Genomic DNA, 6,073 nt, shown 5'->3' with positions numbered 1-6,073 from the left:
GCAGGAAAGAGGTGGGGATGTCTCCGCCCACTGGTGGGGGTGGCTTCTGCCCACCGTTTTCTTTAGGTGAGCAGAAGGGAGAAGGGCAAGTGTGGGGCCGGGCCCAGGAGCCGCTGTGCACTTTCCTGGGCTCGAGACCCCGGTCCTAGGAGCCTAGGGGTAGAGAGGGTAGGAGACGCAAGAGCCTGGCCCACGGGCTCGGCTGAAGCCACCACACAGCCACCCCCGGGCCATATGCGTGAGGCCACATGCAGGCTGTCTAGCACTGGCTCTGGGGCTGATTATAATTATTTTTTCTGGGGCTCATTAGTATGCTGCTTTTTTTCAGAGCTCAAGTCAGGGGACTCTGGTAGTCTAGTTATATAGGGACAATGAAATTCCAGCCTTCACCATAAGAATTTCTTCATTCACTGCATATTTTGAAGTCAGTGGGCTTAATCAGCTTAACGTTTTTCTCAGTTCAGAGATAAACCCCATGGCAGTCTAGCACTGAGTTATGGGGAGAAGCCAAGCCTTTTTATTTGTTGAGACAGGGTCTTGCTAAGTGCCTGGACTTGCCTTGAACTTGAAATCCTCCTGCTTCAGCCTCCTGAGTAGCTGGGATTACTGCATGCACCACCAGGCCCGAAACTCTCCTAACTTTCCAACAGCTGCATCTGGGAATCCCTCAGGCTGAGGTGTCGAAGAGCACCTCTCCATCTGGTCTTCCAAACCCCCTCCTCTTTCCCGTTTATGAAGAGTGGAGCAAACCAGAAACCTGGGAGTCATCTGGTCCCCAGGCTCATCTCTGCCTCCACCTGCAGTTCCTGGGCTGCCCGCAGCCCCCTCCCTGTGGTCTCTGTTGTTCCTGCTCTCAGGGCCCTGTGGTGACCTCCCTCCATCCTGTGTCACAGCATCCTCGCCCTGCAGGTTTTCTGTGCAAAGCCCAGCAGGCCATCCTGCTCACCTGCTGAAACCCTCACCCCTGGGCAGGGCAGACCCAGGTCCCTGTGCGGTGCTGGCAGCCTCGCCTCGGGGGTGAGCCTCAGCGACTCCAGGGTCTGTGGCAGAGGAGCCGGAGCTCTCAGAGACGTCTGCGTCCCTGCTGCACTGCGAGGAGCCCTGAGCTCCTTCCCAGTTGCCCCTTGCCCTGAACTCGGGCAGGAAGAGCTGTGTCCCCCACAGGAGCCGCAGCCTCCACCGCCTCACTTGTCTCACTCCCCAGAGCCCGGCCTCCTCGCCGTGCCCGCTGTGCCCTCCTCGTGTGTCTGCCTGCCTCCCCGCGCGGGTCTGTAAATACCCTTCCCAGGCTCTGCACTGCTAGCCATGCCTGCATGTCACAGCTGGTTACGGGAATGGGGAGAAGTGGAAAGCAAATTCTGTAGAATGTTTGGTTGCTTCTTTCTTTTTAAAATTGTGAGATAGGGTCTCTCTGTACTGCAGCCTGGCCTTGAACTCACTCTGTAGTGCCGGCTGGCCTCTCTACAATGCTGGGATTACAGGATTGCACCACCACCCCCGCCTTGCCTTGCTTCTTTGAGACAAGGTCTGGCTGTGTAGTTCAGAATGGCCTCTAACTCACAACAGCTCTCCTGCCTCAGCCTCCGAGTTCTGCGATTACAGGCATGAGCCATAATACCTGGTTTATAATGCTTTCAAGGTTTAAGAAGTTTATGATTTATTGGTTTGCCGAGGTGAGGGGGCGCACCGTCCGGGGAGACCGAGGCAGGAAGATCGCTGTGAGTTCAAAGGCAGCCTGGACTATGTAGTGAGACCCTGTCTCACAAAACAGAAACAAAAACAGAAGTTTAAATATGTTTAGGTTTCTTGAGCAGGGATTCAGCTGCAGTGACCTCAGACCACCAGAAATCTTTCCGCCTCGGTCCTCAGCACCCACCAGTAGGTGGCGCCAGAGTCTGTGACTCTGGGTCCCTAGGCTGGCAGTGCCCTTCACAGTGACTGCAGCTGTCAGGGTCACAGACCCAAGTGACCCCCATAAGGGTGGGTGGCTAGTGGGCCCTGTACAGAAGGGGAAGGGGCTGGGGATTTAGCTCAGCGGCACAGTGCCTGTCTGGCAAACGCAAGGTTGTGAGTTCGATTCCCGGTATCGGAAAAAAACCAAAAACCAAAACCAAAACCAAAAAAACAAAAAAAACCCAAAAAACAGAAGGGGAGAGGACGGGGTCGGGGAAGTAGACAGCACCACCTCCTCCAGCTGCCCGTCCCCACCTCAGGCTCTGTGGCCTCAGGGACCCTCGGCCCAGCTCGCTCGGCTGGTGAGCAGTGGGACCTTGGGCTTCCCCTGGCCTGGCCCTGAATGCCAGCATCGCCTCTCCTTGGCCTGGGATCCGGATGTTGCCTTTCCTCGGCCTCTGCATTAACCAAAAGGAGGGAGGCCGGTAGGAGAGGGAGGTGGGGCGGAGGCACGGGGTTTTCAGGTGACTGCAGAAACTGGCAAGTCTGAAATTGTGGAGCCACCAGCAGGCTAGACACTGGGGAAGAACAGTGCCATCTCGTCCACAGCAGGTCTGGAGGCCAAACTCCTTCTTTGGCAGGACTCAATCTTCTTCCCTCTTTCAGTCTTGAATATTTTATAACTCCAATCACCTCCCCCCGCCCCCCGCTTTTTTTTTTTTGAGACAGGGTCTCACTATGCAGTTCAGGCTGGCCTTGAGCTCACTTTGTAGCCCAGGCTGGTCTCGAACTCGCAACAGTCCTCCTGCCTCAGCCTCCCGAGTGCTGGGATTACAGGCGTGCGCCACCATGCCAGGCTTTTAGTCAGTCTCTTGATTTTCTTTTTTCTTTCTTTCTTTTTTGACTCAGGGTGTTATTAGGTAGTCAAGGATGGCCTTAAACTTGCAGCAGCCTTTGCCTCAGCCTCTAGATTGCTGCAGTTACAGGCATGTTCTGTCACCTCATTCAGCAGTCTCTTGCTTTAAATATTAATCCCACCTAAAAAAAAATCTTCACACAATATTCAGACTGGTATTTGACCAAAGAGCTGGGCATAATAGCCTAGCAAAGCTGACTCATAAAATTATCAACCATGACATCCACTTACTTGCTTTTCTTTTTTTTTGTGTGTGTGGTACTGTGGATCAAACTTAGGACCTTGCGCTTGCCAGGCAGGCGCTTATGCCACTGAGCTATATAGCCAGGCCTTACTTGCTTTTCAAATGAGCTATGACAGGTTTTGTTTTGTTTTACGATACTGAGCTACATCCCCAGCCCGCCCTCCCTCCCTCCCTGTCATCTATCTATTATCTATCTATCCATCATCTATCAAGTTCTTCTAAAGTTGCCTGGGTTGGCTTGAAACTTGGATCCTCCTGCCTCAGTCTCCTGCGCATTTGGGATCACAGGCACAACCCACCACGTGGGGCTTTTTGTTTTCTGCGATTCAGCCATGACAATGTTATTCTGTTGGCAGCTGCACTGTTACTCTCACAGGGGCATGGCCTGAGCCATGGATTTGCAGTTTGTGGGAGATGGTGGGAGGGGGCCACACCGAACAACCCGAGGCGGCTGCTGAGGGATTTCCAGAGGCGGGGGGCCTGGGCCAGCTCTATCAACCAGATGCCTGTGACAGGAGCTGCGCTGGAGTCCCCAAGGGCCGCTGGTACTGATGCCCTGTAGCTGAGCTGTTGTGACTTGTTTACTTCTAGCACTAACCTCAGGGGCACGGCGCACCCTGGGAGCTGGCTGCAGCTGTGTGGCAAACTCTTTCCCTGCACTGAGCATAGCCGTGACTGCCGCCGGCCCTATCACTCTGCCGCCTGGGCTTTCTGGGTCTCCAGAGCCCTGTGATCCCTATCTCCGCTCAGACCAGCTGCTGCCCGTCCCCGCTATGCTCCTGGCAGTCACACCTGGGCATGGGTGGGAGAGAACCATTGTGAAAACAACTTCAGGTAGGTGCGTGGCCTCCCAGTCTCTTCGGCCCATTCCCACAGGGACGATTCTGCAAGCCCTGAAGACTGAAGTCCCCTAAGCCCAGACGCAGCTTAGAGACGAGGAACTGGGACAGTCTCTTTCCAGAGGAGACAGTCTACCCCCAGGTATTCCTTGTTTCACTCCCAGGGCTCACAGTTGAAGTCTAGCAGAGCCATGGTACAAGGCCTCTGAGCGACTGAGGCAGATTAGGGTATGGCCAGCTGGCTGGGCAAGTGGGTATGACCTGTCAATCACAGAGACCCAGGAGACAGGCGCCCAGCCTCTGCACCCGGAGCCAATCAGAAAGTGCTATCCTCAGTTGTTTGTTTTGTTGAGACAGGGTCTTGCTATGTAGTCTATGCTGGCCCCGAGTTCACTATGTAGTCAAGGCTGGCCTCAAACTCAAGGCGACCTACCTGCTGTGTCTCTGGAGTTATTGTGTCACCACGCTGCGCAGTGACAGCTTCGGCTCTTTTAGCCAGTACTTAAGCAGGTTTGGTTTTGTTTTGGTCTTTGTGAAACAAGGCTTCACTATGCAGTCCAAGCTGGTCTCAAACTCGAAGCACTCCTCTGGCCGCAGTCTCTCAAATGCTGGGATTGCATCAAGCAGGTTTTTGATAGGATGGCCTGTCCCTGACGTCAGCCTAAGCCGTGAGAGATACTAAGACTGCACCCCGTAAGCCCATGGCCACTTTGCGCCTCACTCTGTGGGTGGTCACTGTGAGCCAATCTTCTAAATGCTTTTCTTTTTGGTACTGGGAATCAAATTCAGGGCCTCATGCTTGTCAGGCAGGCACTGTGACGCTGAGCTAAATCCCCAGCCCCTAAATTCTTATATATTTGCATACCTTGCATTAAATCTGTTTCTCTAGTAAGTACTGAGAGATGCAATAGTACCAAGACATCCAGGCTTGGCATGATGATGCATGTCTGTAATACCAGCATTCAGGAGGCTGAGGCAGGAAGACTGCACTTTGGCAGGAAGCACATTAGGATGTCGTGGTGCTGGTACCAGGAGGCCCATGATGTCTATTTGTTCGGTTACACTCCATCTGCCAGCTTTTGCTACCCTCAATTACTTGTTTTTCTCTTTATAATTTGTGCCGAGCTACCTTGAAAATATGACCTTGTATTCCAAACACAAAAGAATAAACCAAATGCTCAGAACTTGCATCCACGTTTTCTCACCGTTCGTGTCTTGCCAGGACCATTACTAGGATGACTGTCAATTGCCAATTTTCAAATTTCATAATTCCTTCTATGTGTACTAGCTGAGTCTACGGACTGCCTGATTTGTGTATTTGTGCGCCACCATGCCCGCTGTCTCTCCTTTTGAGATTGGAGACACTACCTTCTCAGCCTTGTGACTGCAAAGTTCTGCTCTGCAATGCACAGGTTTGGCTTACCTGTATTAAGGACTGAACCCCAGGCCTTCACACTGAGCTACAACCCCAGCCCTTTTTATTTTTTAGTCTCACTAAGGCACTGAATTGTCTGGGCTTGGCTTGAACTTTTGATCCTCCCACCTCAGTCTCCACAGTGGTGGAACTGTAAGTATTCACCACCATGCCTGGCTTAGGTTGAGCCTTTAGGTTCAGATTTCAGCAGATGGCTTGAGTCCTGGCCATCTATGTGAGGCCCTCAGTCCTCGGTGGTGTCCCTCCAGGAGGTGAGCTCAGATAATCGAATGTCCCTTCCCAACTTCAGCCCTCTGCCCCGGGTCCTCGGCCTCGGCCAGTCCAAGTGCAGGCAGCTGCCTCTGTCCACGCCCCTGGCCATGATCTCAGCCGTTAGTCACTGTGGCTTCTACAGCTCGCTCAAAGCACACAAATCACTGGTTTCTCGAGCCTTCCTAGATGTTTTCTTTGGGACCATTACTGACCTGTAAATACTCTACTGTCTCCAGAAGTGGAGTTGAATTATATCAGCAGGATACATTTACAGAATTTCCAGTCCAGAGAACGTGATGATACAATTCATCTGTCTTGGTCTTTGCTCATTTTATAGGCAAAATACCTCACTTTTTTTTTCTTCCGGTACCGGGAGTCAAACTCATGACCTTGTGGCTTGCCAGGCAGGCGCTGTGCTGCTGAGCTAAGTCCCCAGCCCCTAAAATACCTTACTTTACAGTTTTTCTTAGTACTGGGGCCAAATCATCTTTTCA

Source organism: Chinchilla lanigera, unplaced genomic scaffold (assembly GCF_000276665.1).
Source record: "Chinchilla lanigera isolate Chin_1 unplaced genomic scaffold, ChiLan1.0 scaffold00083, whole genome shotgun sequence".
Taxonomy (NCBI): domain Eukaryota; kingdom Metazoa; phylum Chordata; class Mammalia; order Rodentia; family Chinchillidae; genus Chinchilla; species Chinchilla lanigera.
This window is presented reverse-complemented; position numbering follows the sequence as displayed.